The 14064-nt window shown below is 33.5% G+C and overlaps 1 protein-coding gene across 3 annotated transcripts in view; it reads left to right on the top strand.

The window, feature by feature from the left end:
• epha5 (EPH receptor A5) overlaps nucleotides 1-14064 on the top strand; it is a 174586-nt gene that overhangs the window by 96636 nt on the left and 63886 nt on the right. The gene's annotated exons all lie outside the window — the stretch shown is intronic.

The raw sequence follows: 14064 nt of genomic DNA on the forward strand, positions 1-14064 counted from the left end.
AGGGAAGGCCATCTCCCATGGATTCCATTTTAATTGAAAAATTCTAATTTTTTAAAAACAATTTCCTTTTCATCCTTAATAATAAAACAGTACCTTGTACTTGATACAAACTAAAATATAATTAATCCTTATCAGAGGCAAAACAATCCTATTGGGTTTATTTAATGATTAAATGATTTCTCGTCATATTTTTAACAGGCTGCCACCTCCCTGCATGATTGCATTTCTTGAAAAAAGTGTCTCCTGTCCAAAGCATTGGTCTCATAGGTTTGATCCTCTCACGCTGTTACACGTGCATCATAGTTACAGAAATAATACACTACAGAGATAATTCCAGTATTTATAAAGGTGTGTAATGCATTTTATGTCATGCTAACACCATAATTTATGGTGGTCTGCAATCTACATCCCATTTTACTAGTGAAGAGTGATATTTTTCTGCAGACATGGATTCATGTTGAATTTCCATGTTTCTTCATTGGCGGATTGTTTCACAAAACGGTAGAAAAAATATTCAGTGGGAAAATTGTCGGTAACTGTACACAGTGTATAGTGGATCAAACAGAAATACAGATAGAGGATACTTTATTCGAGAATCCCATTTACCAATACAGGAAGGCTATCTCCCACATAGTAATTTTTATGCAAATAATTCCAATTTTGAAAGATTTATTTCTTTTTCTCTGTAGGAATAAAACAGTACTTGGTTCTTAATCCTAAACTAAGCTGATGGCAAAACAATTAAACTAGGTTTAGTTAATGTCCAAATGACTTTTAACATTTGCACATTGATGATCCAAGTTATGCTAAGATCCATTTTCCAGAAACCCTTGGCATTTTGAGTGATAGATCCTCTACCTGTACACCATGTACCACATATTGACATGCTATTGTCCTATGGGTTACTAGGTTAGGAATAAAAATTAGAACTTCATTTAATTAACCCAACATGAGTAGTAAATCGTGTCATTTTTGCAGTCAGAAGGGAACATTCCAATTTAAGTGGCTATAACACTACAGTGCTGTACTCAAGCAAACCTTGAATTTTATATAGAGCAAAACCAGAATCCTTTTCCTTAATTAAATCCATGACACGTTACTGTGTTGATAGCTATCAGCAAAGATTTTTACGAGTAGCTATATTTCCTGTAAATTGCAATGACAGAAAAAAGTAAAATCGAACAATCTTGCTTTTCACATGTACAGATTGTTAATTTCCAGATTTTTTGTAATTCTTTTAATGATATAATGTAATTCTAGTATGCTAAAGTTTCTGGCATGCTAAACAGATTCAGAAATGCTAAAAGAACTGTAGATACAAATTATTCGATTGAACTGATTTATGAAGCAGAAAATGCTTTGCAGACACCTTGATAAATTTGTTCCAAAGAATAATATAGCATTTGAGGAGTTCTTTTTATCATATCCTCATAAATCTGTGCATTTGTGTCACATTTTTCCCCCTCAACTGTGTCAGTGAATCTTATAAAATGAGACAGATGTGTCATATTACACATCTGATTGATTATTGCCTTATTCTGACTAGAGTTTAGAAACATACTGTCCCTATATTTACACTGCCTTGACCCTTAACCCTAAAACTTTGCACCTTCCTCCCCCATAACTATTATATAAATAAATATGCAATTTAATCTAGTATAATATAATATAATATATATATATAATGCATAGGGGCACATTTACTAAGACACGAATCTGAACCGAATTGGAAAAATTCCGATTTGAAAATGAACATTTTGTGACTTTTTCGTATTTTTTGCGATTTTTTTCGGCGTCTTTACGACTTTTCGGAAATTGTCGCGACTTTTTCGTTACCAATACGATTTGCGCGAAAAAACGCGAGTTTTTCGTAGCCATTCTGGAAGTTGCGCAAAATCTGGCGATTTTTTCGTAGCGTTAAAACTTGCTACGGAAAAATCGCAACTTTTTGCGCAAGTTTTAACGCTACGAAAAATCGCCAGATTTTGCGCAACTTTCGGAATGGCTATGAAAAATTCGCTTTTTTTTTCGCACAAATCGTATTAGTAATGAAAAAGTCGCGATAATTTTCCGAAAAAATCGCAAAATATCGATCATTGCGAAAAAAACGCAATCAGACGCATTCGGCCCGTTCGTGTGTTAGTAAATGTGAATGTGTTAGTAAATAGTGTTCTGCAATTGCCACTACCATATTTCTTAACTAAAGATAGTTGCACAGTGTGTAAAATACCCATTTTTCATTGTTGAACATTTGCCTCAGTGATAATAGGATTGGTGATAACAGTAGATCACTTTCCATTAGGCTAATGGCACGCAGGACACTGTCAAACATTTTGCTCGATGATGACATTATGTTTAAATTCTCACTTTTTTTGGCCACGTTAAGCTGGTGAATTGTTGTATTCAGATTTTTAACCATGGACGCATAGTGAATCTTGAAAAAGTTGCGAATTTTAGCACAAAAAAGTTGGGGAAAAAAATCTGACTGTTTGTAAATGACCCTCTTAAGTGTTTGTTTCTGAAAATTCCAAATATACAGTAATTACTCGGGGAGGCTTATTTATCAGTTTGCAAATTCGTGAATTTTATCAGACTCAAATGTTTACTTATTTATGTAAAACGTTGAATATAAAAACTTGATCAAATTAAACTTCAATGCATTGAATTCTTAATTTTAGTATAATTTTCAATCGGTCTACAATTTCTCGAAAAAATGTTGAAAAGCTTGAAAAATTAAAAAAAAAAATTCAATACATTTTGCTTAGGACAACTCCCACTGACTTCTACATGAAATCACAAGCTTTTAGATGCTGAAGTTTTACATTTCAGTTAAATATTAAACATTTGTGTTTTGGGAAACATTTGTAAATTTGGGAATTTTTGGAAAAAAAAATTGGAATTCCTAGAAAAAAATTCAATTCAAATGTTGACAAATCAGCCCCAGAGAGATACAGAACATTGCTAAGTAAGGTGCCAGTCTTTATACATTTATTGTGATGATTAAATATTGTTTTGCATTCACTGCAAACTGACATCTAGGGGCACATTTACTAATCCACGAACGTCCGAAAAGCGTCCGAATGCGTTTTTTTTGTAATGATCGGTATTTTGCTATTTTTTCGTAAATTGTTGCGATTTTTTCGTAGCCATTATGACTTGCGCGAATTGTCGCGACTTTTTCGCGACAATTCGTAACGGCTACGAAAAAGTCACAACAAATTACGAAAAAGTCGTGACGGTGACGAAAAAAACGCAAAAAATACGAAAAAGTCGCAAAATGTTCGTTTCCAATCCGATTTTTTCCCATTCGTGATTCGGATTCGTGGATTAGTAAATGTGCCCCCTAGTCTTGTTCTAGAATTCAAACCACTGGTTGGAAAATAATCAACTGTAAAGCTGCTTGGAAGAAATTCTAATTTATTTACATTTTTATGGAATTTCTGAAAGAATAGGATGTCAGATAGATGTTTTACTACACCATTTTGTTATTTCGGACAAGCATAATCTTGTAATGTTTTTCTTTACTTATAAGCACATAACCATTGTTAGCAATTTAGTGACCTGTATCAGTTTAAAAATACGTGATCTAATGAAATCTTATGTTGCTTTCCATTTATTTCCATTATTTAATAATAACTTTGAACTTATGCAACAGTGTCTTAGATAGGACTCCTGATCTATATCAGGAGTCAGTAGCACTATTATACATTCCAAGTGTTGACCAGATCACAGATGATCAGATCACTTGAAAAGGTCAGGGACACATCTAAAAAATACATGTTGTAGGGCATCACTGATTGCATTTAAAATAAACTGCTCAGTTCAGCCCTGCTAGCTGGATTTTTTTAGATGTGTCCCTGAATTTTCAAGTTATCTGGTCACCCTACTCCAAGTTCTGTACATGAGTTTATTATATAATATATTATTATACAGTACATACACTTTTTTCTTCATCATACTGAAGCTTTATTAGTTGTGTTTTTGCTTACTGTGTCAATGCTTTCTGTGGGAAAATGTAGCAATCATAGCATTCATTTAACCATTAATTTTATTTAAAATGCTAAAAAAATTATGAGAAAAAAATAATTATTACAATGAAAAATGTGCTTAATTAATGATTTGACACTAATGTGAATGCATCTTATTTGAAAGAGACAATGTGCTAATGATATACATCAGAGGTTCTCACAAGTACTGTATCTTGTTTTGTCACTTGTCATTTAAATATGACAAGGAAAGTGGGAACTGCTATTGCCACTCTAATCATTCTTTGGCATGTCTTCCATTTAACTGAAAAAATTAAAACTGTCAAACTTGGAAAGCATATGGTAAAAAATATTAGGACTAAAGTTTTTTTTTGTACACACTTTTTACTATATGTGCGAAGACAGATGGGTATGAATAAGTTCAAGTAATATAATGGGCTTATTTATCAATTATCTAGTTTGTGAATTTGAGTTTGCTCTTCTAAATCAAATAAACTTGCATATCAAATGCTCTTGTATGTATTAATAAGGAAAAATTGTTTAAATAAAAAAATTGAATACTTCCAAAAACTCAAGTTTGAAAAATATGGCTTGACAACTCCCTTTGACTTCTATAGAAACTCACAAGCTTTTAGATAGCAAATTTTTACATTTGAGTTTTTGGCACTATGGCACTTGTTAAAGTGTGAATTACGAGTATGATTTGCGACAATTCGCATTAAATGAGAACATTTCTGATGTGCTTTAATTTTGCAAAAAGTCGCATCGTGCTTGTACGAAAATATCGTGGTATGATCCGAAAGTTGCAAAATTTTGTGTCCGAACGATTTTAAAAGCCGCAAAAAACTTTATGTTTTGAAACTTCTTTGCATGTTTTTGGAAGCCTCCCATAGGACTTAATAGCACTCTGCAACCTGGCCTAAGGAAAGTCACGATACTGACACTTGAATGAATTCCAAAACTTTTGTACTTGTCGCACAAATTGTCGCAAGGTACGAAAAGGTCGCAAAAATTAACAAAAAAAATCTCAGAAAATACGCACAGTTCTAAAACTTTAATAAACTTTAAAAAAAATTTAGTATTCGAACCCAATCATACATTGATAAATGGGCCCCTTAATGTCAGGATCTGCCTGGATTCAAATCCCAGACTGTGAGCTGGACTGCAGTGTATTTTCCAGCACTGCAAGCTGTTTGATCACAACTTGAACCCCATTCAGTTCATGTGAGGGGTGTATCAATAGACCAGAACCTTCCTGTCATTCTGTTCAGTTTAATATTATACAACTTGTACTGTATATGTCCACTCTCAGAAACTAGGCTTTGACACCTCTGTCCCTGCATCTGATAAGAAACTTTGGCCATCAATTGTAATCCGAAAAAAATAATGTAATTCTCATAGAAAAAGTTATGCATATTGTAATTGAATAGATGTTATAGTAGGTAGTTTTGCATTCTATTAAGCTTAAGTTACAATGTTAGTATGTTGAAAATTCAGCCTTGTTAATAACTGAGAAGAAAATTATGCAAGAATGAATCTGTCAACCACCAATTATATAAAACCTACAAAGGAGTATGCTGGGAGTATTGTCAAGGGGTCAAATAATTCAGTCCCTTCTTTGCCAGTAAACCCTACATGTTGGACAACATACAGTCTGTAGGTGGGGGTGCAGATGCCCCAGAGATACCTGGCTTGGTATCACAATCCACAGCAGATAGCAAAGTAGGAGCTACATGCACAAATTACATTGCAAAGGTACCTCACCCATTTATTTGGCAATCAAGTGTGAAAAAAGATCACTTTTTCGGTGGACAAGCATATACAACTTGTGTGTGTGGCTTCTACTTTGCTTCCTACTCTGGACAACAGAAGAAGGCATAAATACATTTTATAATATCAGAATATTTTATTTAATGTGTTATATTTTTAGAAATTCCTAAACAGGATTTATGATTGGTGCTAAATATATACATCTTTAAAAGACTTGTGCTACCGGTATGTCATTTTTGTGGCAAATCTCAAAATTATCCATTTTCATTGTGTATGAATGAGGTCTTACAGTATGCGTAACATTTACTGGCAAGGGAATACATTTTAATACAAATGAGTAAATGTTGGGAATATTGAAAAAGGAGACATGGTAGGGTAATTCATGCAACCTTTTATTCTTGTTACAAATTTAGAAAATCATTTAGAACTGATCTTTTTATCTTCTAGGTGTCTTTGTCTAATATACACTAGAGAAAAAATAAAGTTCAAGTGATTTATTGCTTGATACATTCTCTTAATGGAAAACTATACCCCCAGAATGAATACTTAGCCAACATTATGTTAAGTGACATATTAAAGAAAACAAACTTGAATATATATCAGTAAATATTGCCCTTTTACATCCTTTTCCTTGATCCTTGTGCTTCCTCAGAGATCACATGACCAGAAATAATGCAGCCCTTACTGTAACAGGAAATAGTATGGAAGCAAAAAACAGAACACTGTCCATTAATTGGCTGATGTGGCCTAGCATGTATCTGTGCCTTGACTTGTTTGTGTGCACTGTGAATCCTATGATCCCAGGAGGCGGCCCTTAATTCTTAAAATGGCATTTAGGAGTACCCAATAGCACATGCTACTAAAAAAGTATATTTTAATGAAAATGGTTTATGGTGAAGCGGGGTTTTACATGTGCTTGTTTATGCAATGTATTTTTGTACTGCACTACATTGTTTGGGGAATAATTTTCCTTTGGTTTGGTTTTAATTACTTTTCTTTATAATTTGTCTTATATGTGGAAAAATGGCTAAAAATTTGCTTTTTTTTTACTGCAACCAAAGATTAGTCAATATTTTAATTACAAAACCATTAACTGCTTGAGAAAAAAGAGCACATGCTAGTTAACCTGACTGTATGTAATATATTTAATTAAACATAAAGAATACTTATAACTTCTTTAGGGATAATCTTGCTTCTTTTTTCCTAAGGTTGTTGTAAACCATTGAAAAGGGAAGCTGCACTATAAAACTGAAAAGTATTCCAAACCAGAGTATCTGTTTTGTCTTGGCCTTCAAAACCTGGCAATGATCAATGATCTGCACAATGTTTGCACATCACCCAAGCAGCAGATTTCTGGCTGAAAATGATTCCTTTGCTCTTCTGACACAGATCACAACCTCCTAAGGGCGTATGTGTTCATTCTCTGGTTTTATGTTTCTATAATAACTCTGCAACAAAGGGAGAACAAAACATCAGGCATATCCAAGATTTTATTCCTCTTCCGAACCAACATTTCCACATTAAGTGTCAGAATAATGCTGGTCAATATAACTTTATAGCTAAAGTAAGTCCAGATGATTCTTTATGTAATTTCTCTTTCTTCTCTGCATTTCGCACATCATCAGCAATGCCTGATTTCATGTATAATTCTGTTTTTTACACTTTTAAAACTGCCCTATATATTTCATGTCATTCTTGTGAGCTGTATATGGTATATGCCATTTTAGATGCTTTAAAATGCAAATGAGGCATATAAACAATCTGTTTGGTTTTAATAAAGCATTGTATAGATTTCTTTAGGGTTTAAATTATATTTCTATTTAATAATTTGAAAAACTTAGCATGACAAGACAGGATTATATTTAACTAAACAGTACTACAAAAAAATAACTACATATTTTTAGTGATGAGCAAAAATTTTTGCCAGGTTTCACTGCAAAAAAGAATGCCTACAGAGTCCAATGTATTGTACTAAAATAAAAAAAGGGTGCCATGGAAAAAGTCACTGTGAAAAAATGTGACTTCAGTGTGTTTTGGTAAAGTGAAATGGGACAGAAATCACAGATAAAGATTTTCTACAGCCTACCTGGACTAGGTAAGAGTTTTAGATGAATTTCATACCACATTAAACATGCAACAAGTAACTTACTTTTCAGTAGTGTTTGAATGTCTGAATATTAGTACAGGTATGGGATCCCTTATTCGGAAACCCATTATCCAGAAAGCTCCGAATTACGGAAAGTCTGTCTCCCATAGACTCCATTTTTATTAAATAATTCAGAATTTTAAACCTGATTTCCTTTTTCTCTGTAATAATACAACAGTACCTTGTAATTGATCCCAACTAAGATATAAACAATCCTTATTGGATGCAAAACAATCCTATTGGGTTTAATTCATGTTTTATTGATTTTTAGTAGACTTAAGGGATGGAGTTCCAAATTACAGAAAGACCCCTTATCTGGAATACCCTTGGTCCCGAGCATTCTGGATAGTGGGTCCTATACCTGTAATAGTAAAAAAAATATCCTAATGATATCATTGGTAAAGTCTAGGATAGTTTGAATCCCACAGGCTGCATTGTAAATGTTTTGTTGAATTTCCCACCCCTGTTTAGCCAAGTCCAGCACGGGCTTACTTCCATAAAGGGATAGTTGATCGTTGGCATCTCTTCATTGACAACAAGAGTACTGTCTGAAAACAATGGAGCTTGTTTACTAGCAAATTTGCACCAAAGAACCTTGATTAACCAGCTGCAGGTACAGCAATGAAAACAAAACTTTTTTTTGGTGACCATGGGTTTTTACAAATTTCATTCAAACACCAGAAGAAAGTTATTTGCTTTATAAGGCCCAGGAGAGCCAATATTCATTTACATTTTTTAGTGTTGTGAGTACCTTTAACTTGCACATATGACTTACACCTTAATAGCATTTTGCAAGACTGGGCAGTGAGGGCTGAACATTGCAGATACCAGGGTTGGACATACAGCATATATACCTGTGGTATAAAAACCTTAGACATGCTTTTTATATACATTTGGTTAAACATAAATGTTTATGTTCTTTTTACTGCCTCAGCCTCGGTAATTTACCAATATTTCTTAATTACTTCTTTGAGTGTATATTTAAGCAATAATTAACCTAACTTTCTAGATATTTGTATTATTAAAAAATAAAACCACAGGTTCACGGCCATAGTTTAACATTTCATTATTCGTAAGCCAAAATAGAAGCATAGCTTCATGAGCGATTTTCTTTTTTTGTTTTTTATTTTAAGGGCAATGAGACCTTGGCTTAGCAATCATGTTGCTGCAAAATAGTTTCACTATCAAGCTTCCATGAATCAATCTATGACAGCCTTAAATCTGAGGAGCACGGAGGGTGGTCAGAACAGATGCTGGTAAATCTGCTCTAGGCTAGATGTGAAAGTCAGACACCATGAAACTGATGTCAGACAACAAGCAGTAGTCAGTATACAAGTGATAGGGAAAGACTAAACATATTTGGGCAACTTTCATGTAGTGCATGTCTTTGAACTGATGCACCTGTTTCCTTAAGGTATGCTACAATGGTAGCAAAACCTAAAAATAAAAACCATACTTCCTATTCTTTTTAGAGGACAGAACTGAATATATTAAACATTTACCATTTTTACCAACACCAATGGCATGTAAAAACACAGATTTGAAAATACAGTGATACGCTAGAATTTGCACAATTTCATTCTGTTTGTTCAAAACCCAGGATTTTCTTTACAGGTATTTATTTTATATTTGAAGTTTCAAAGACTACAGGTGTGTATATATATATATATATACAGGTATAGGACCCATTATCCAGAATGCTCGGGACCAAGGGTATTCCGGATAAGGGGTCTTTCTGTAATTTGGATCTCAACACCTTAAGTCTACTAAAAAATCAATAAAACATGAATTAAACCCAATAGGATTGTTTTGCATCCAATAAGGATTATTTATATCTTAGTTGGGATCAATTCCAAGGTACCGTTTTATTTCTACATAGAAAAAGGAAATCAGTTTTACAATTCTGAATTATTTGATTATAATGGAGTCTATGGGAGACGGGCTTTCCGTAATTCGGAGCTTTCTGGATAATGGGTTTCCGGATAAGGGGTCTGATACCTGTATATATATATATATTTGTGTGTGTATATATATATATATATATATATATAAAACACAAGTGTGCCTTAGCTTAAACAGATGCAATCGTTCATATGTGCACCTAAGGAAACACTGAAGCACCTGTGAGCAAAGAGATAATTCCAGAGATCCTACAGTGGGCTGCATCAATAGGTACAAAAGGCTTGCACCCAAAGAATCACTTGCTAAAGCTGTTTTAACACAGAATACCAGAAGTGATACTTTCCCACCTTTAAGAACTTTAGTTGCACTGTTCGCCTATTTAACCAGTGAAGGATTGCACAGTTGCATCTATTTTGACATATCAGACCCAACTGCAGCAGATACTACACTGCACTCACCTGAAATGACACTGTAATTTTGAAAAAACTGCATTGTGGTTAATTTTCTATAAAAGTTTTAAATATGATCCCATCCTATGTATCATCACAAAAACCATGGACTCCAATCGTTTGCATGGCTTCTTTGTATTAAACAGCTATCTTAAGTGCCTTTACTGTGATTTCCTTAAGATACTCCCATCAGATAACCACCAAAAGCAATGTTCTTTAGAGACTATCCATTATTTGCAGTATTTGCTTCCTTTGCTTACCATTCAAAAAATCAGGTTCTTCCTCCCAAGGTTTTCCCTAGGTTGCCAAAAGTCACAGAGAAATTAGGAGACAATAGGTGAAGTGACCCAGTTACCTTCCAAGACATGGAGTAATTATTGCCAAATAGAGCGAGCTTGGATAAAGGAACTATTTGGTCAGCGAAAGCACCAAAAAGAAGCACCTTTGTTTTTCAATACCTTGAAAAAAAAAAGTGAAAAGCTTTTGTGCTAATTAAAAATGTAGAATGAACATGTTATATATTAAGTTTGGGTATTAGATGCTGCTATTGTATCTTAAAATTGCTGTTGTTAAAACAGACTGTTTACGGATTAGTTATTAAATTTGATCTAAATCAGACAATGACTGATTAGCAATCTACTGCCAGGCTTTCAGCTCAGCAGCTCAATCCTAAGGGTGAAGACACACTGAGCTACTAGTAGCAGCTAATTTTTCATGGCTACTAAACTAATACCTTGCCATAGACAATACTTAGGGGTACATTTATCAAAGTACGATTGTTTCCGAATACAATTTTTTTTTATTTTTTCTAAGTTTTCGTACTGCGCGTATTTTTTTGTAACCTTTTGGTTAATTTGAGTGACGTTTTCGTACGTTGCGACAATTTGTGCGACAAGATCGTATTTGTCATGAGTACGAAAGTTTCGGATTCATTCAAGCTTCATTATCGTGACTTTCCTTGGGCCAGGTTGGAGCTGCAGAGTGCCAGTAAGTCCTATGGAAGGCTTCCAAAAACATGCACAGAAGGATCAAAGTCAGAAAGGTTTTCCCACCGTTTACCATCGTTCAGATATGAAAATGTTGTGACTTTCGGATCGCCAATACGATTTTATCGGGACTATTGCGATTTTTTTGTAAGCATTTTCGTGACATTTCCGATCATCACAAATTATCGTATCTAATCCGAATTTTATCCATTTCTGGATTTGAACTCGTACTTTGATAAAGTTATTTTGATGAGACAGTTATCAGTAAATGATCAGCATTGTCTACAAGTAGCTGCTACTAGTAACACTGTGTGTCTTCACCCAAATTAATAATGCATGTCATGCATTGTCAATTAGGCATAGGGTGACACTCTGACTCTGTATATGTTGCAGGTGCTGCTGGGAGCATTTAATGCAGTAACTTTGGGTGCAAAGTTTCTGATTCTATTAAATGCAGTGTGAGTTGTATTCTGGACCTTTTATTTGCTTCTTTTTTTAATCTTTCAGATTTGGTAAAAAATTGCCCATGTTCCACTAGCCTTGACTTGCCTCCAGTTAAGTATTGTGTTTTAGCAATTAACTTAAAAAAAACCATCCATCTATGGCATACCATGCATTTCCTTGTGCAGAACACTTAAATAGGACTATATCATAATATTGGCAAGCAAAAAAAATGCACAATAATATTAATTTGTTACATAATAATGAGATAATTTCCAATAAAAATGGTTCTTACTGGAAAATCCTTTTGCATCTGCAATAGCATTTGGGGTAAATGCTTTGAAGAAAAAATCATTTTTACAGATATATGATGTCTTTAACCCTTATTCTAAAATACTGTAAATTGTTGATAAAAGAAAGTATTAATGCATGAATGAATGAATGATTGTATTTAGGTAGTTGCATTATTAAATTAGCCTGTTCTTTTTTGGTCAGTCCGGGTGTAAAACATTTTAATACAGAAAATGCTAAATGACCTTAAGAGCTAAATCAGCCACAGAAGAATTTATTTCAGCTAATTAACGTTTGTAATATAAATAGCACATTTTGAGATTAGATTGAGAAATGAGTTGACAGACGTATAATAATTAGGTTTTCACTGAGTCCTAAATACAAGGTGATCAAGATTGTTTAATTTCTCTAAGGCACAGAAAAGTGGAAAATTGCATGATTATGTAAAAGATTGCGGCCTTTGCAAATATTAAAAGGAAATTTATTTAATTCTAATTGTAGGAATGTGGTATAAAGACAGCAAATGAAAAAAATATCAGGAATTAGACAGTGGCAAATAAACTAGGCAAGAATACAAGGCCACTGACCTCCTTTTCATTTAAATCAAGGTGTGTGCTTTCAAACTTCTCTGTTAATAGTATATAGAATACAGCAACACCTAGACATTATTACAGACTGGAAACATAAAATCTCCATACCATGAAAACAAATTATTTTAGTGAAAAAGCAGAACAGGTATGGGACCCTTTATCCAGAATGCTCGGGACCTGGGGATTTCTTTCTGTAATTCGGATCTCCTACCTTAAGTCTGCCAATAAAATTATTTAAACAGTAATTAAACCCAATAGGATTGTTTTGGCTCCAATAAAGATGCATTATATCTTAGTTGGGATCAAGTACAAGGTACTGTTTTATTATTAGAGAGAAAAAGGAAACCATTTTTAAAAATGTGAATTATTTGATTAAAATGGAGTCTATGGGAGACGGCCTTTCCGTAATTCGGAACTTTCTGGATAATGGATTTCCAGATAAGGGGTCCAATACCTGTATATGCATTGAGTAGGCATGCTATGGAAAATGGTGTTATTATTAACATATACGATTGATTTTCACTATTAACTATATCAGTAAAATGACATGTTCCAAGGTTTTCTGTATATTAATGTTTGCCTCAGGAAGAAGTACAGGACAGGTTTAACTGTCAATGTATATCATAGGACTAATAGTGATGAAATAATTGTACAATTTTCTGCTAGTTGGAATAAGGAGAATACATTCTAAAAAGTATATGTTTTTCTAAAGGACTTTTCCTTTTCATTTCTTAAGTTTTTAATTTCCTTCATAAACAAGGATTCCTCTATTCTATTTATCAGTTTGCTAGAGATAAGCATATTTTGAACATGGTGACCTGAAAGCATATGGTTTTCTTGTATAGTCAGCTTATTAGGCACAATAACTTTTAACAACAGAACACAATAACTGTATTTTGTTATGCATTTTGTCTAATATAAATAAATGTAATGTTAAGTTCCTCTGTATGAAGTATCAAGAAACTTAACTGATCAATAAAAAGGACAATTCAGTTAGGTGTTTTTACTTTTTCCCGTTATTATACCTTTTGCATTTTTCTGCTAATGGTATATCAATATGTTCAAAAATGAATTCAATACCCTAATAGGTAATATGACTAAGACAAACTTATCACTGTTTGGTTTTTTCTGACAGTTTAATGAATTCCCTCTAGAAATGTAACTGCTTGCTTGAAGCTTGCTCCATTTTAAAGTACAGTTAATTCCTCTCACAAAATCCCAGGAGAAGATAGAATGTTCCTTGTGTCAGCAGAGCACAGATATATATTTTCACTGGAAAGTCCAAAGAACATGAGTGCTTGATTAGCTGAAAGAAAAAAAAATCACATTCATTTTTGTGTACCTTTAACAAATTCATGAAAATCATATATATATCTTTAGTAAAACAGTCAAGGCATTTGCAAAATTTAAAATTAAATTGAGACATTAGAGGACTACAGCTTCATGAAACTACAACTATTTGCAGGTATGGCACGTATGACAAAAAGGTTTGTTCTAGCCCCA

Source organism: Xenopus tropicalis, chromosome 1 (assembly GCF_000004195.4).
Source record: "Xenopus tropicalis strain Nigerian chromosome 1, UCB_Xtro_10.0, whole genome shotgun sequence".
NCBI lineage: Eukaryota > Metazoa > Chordata > Amphibia > Anura > Pipidae > Xenopus > Xenopus tropicalis.